This window comes from Microcebus murinus, chromosome 1 (assembly GCF_040939455.1).
Source record: "Microcebus murinus isolate Inina chromosome 1, M.murinus_Inina_mat1.0, whole genome shotgun sequence".
In the NCBI taxonomy this organism is placed as follows: Eukaryota; Metazoa; Chordata; class Mammalia; order Primates; family Cheirogaleidae; genus Microcebus; species Microcebus murinus.
In genome coordinates this window covers 140,292,704-140,293,840 of record NC_134104.1, presented here as the reverse complement: position 1 = coordinate 140,293,840, position 1,137 = coordinate 140,292,704, and the positions used below count along the sequence as shown (strand labels likewise).

Below are 1,137 nucleotides of genomic sequence, written 5' to 3'. Positions count from 1 at the left end.
CCTCATCAAACGTTCACTCGCTGGTTTTAGCATCCATTCATGATTTTCTAAATCCTCTGTGGTTTAAAATGACTTGTTTTCATGTGCTCGCGACACGTAGGGATGAAAATGAAAAAATAAAGAAGGAAAACAAATGAAATAAAATGACTTGTTTCTACTCAGACTAGAAGGAGTTTAAATGTATTTGTGTTTTACTCCTAACACTTATATCTCTACAAAACATATTTTTTAAAACAAAAATTCTGTTTCTCCAAATATATTATATCTCCTGATCAGAAGAGAAGCATCTAGGCTAAGAAAAAGTTTGCCACAAAGAATTAAAAAACAGTAGGGTGGCTTCTCTTTTCTGTTATCTTTTGTTTTTCAATGTAAGCCCTGTGTCTAGACATGGAAATAAACACACAATTGTTGGGTGTAATTATATCCATTGTTTATGGGGCTGAATCAGTCTGCTGGGGGAGGATTGACTAATGAAGAGGTTAACAGAATTTCTTCCCTCCCACTCAGACACAGATTGGAACAAGTATAGCTTTGGAAATGTAAAATAATGTTTTCCATGCCTTCATTAAGCCCATCACTTGATTTCCTTTTAGGTAGTCCTAGTGATGGTGGGTACAGATTTACGGTGAAGCTACTGGCTCAGGAGACATTCTGGTAATAAAATGCTACATGTGCTTGCTTCAGCAGCATATGTACTAAAATTGGAACCATACCAAGAAGATTAGCATGGCCCCTGTGCAAGAATTAAAAATTAAGCTAAAGAAGCAAGGGATTGGGTCCCTTTGATCCATATCTTAGCAGCACAGCTTCCTGGCTACATGTGACCCTAACACGAGCTTTCTCAGCTCCAGTTTCTTCATATGAAAAATGGGGGGAGGGGTAATAATAATACTCAACTCATTGTTTAGCAGGTTAAATGAGATAATGTGAATCAGTTGGTATGGGTTTACACCTGGTAAGTACACTGTATCTTTATTATTATTATCTTTTTTTTTTTTTTTTTTTTGAGACAGAGTCTCACTCTATTGCCCAGGCTAGAGTACCGTGGCATCAGCTTAGCTCACAGCAACCTCAAACTCCTGGGCTCAAGGGACCCTTCTGCCTCAGCCTCCGGAACAGCTGGGACTACAGGTAAGC

At 38.3% G+C, this 1,137-nt stretch overlaps 1 non-coding gene across 1 annotated transcript; it reads left to right on the top strand.

The window, feature by feature from the left end:
- The first annotated feature begins 671 nt into the window (after window positions 1–671).
- Window positions 672–779, top strand: LOC142875102 (U6 spliceosomal RNA). The gene has a single exon (XR_012922621.1). It is a non-coding gene; the product is annotated as a U6 spliceosomal RNA (small nuclear RNA).
- Window positions 780–1,137: the final 358 nt, after the last annotated feature.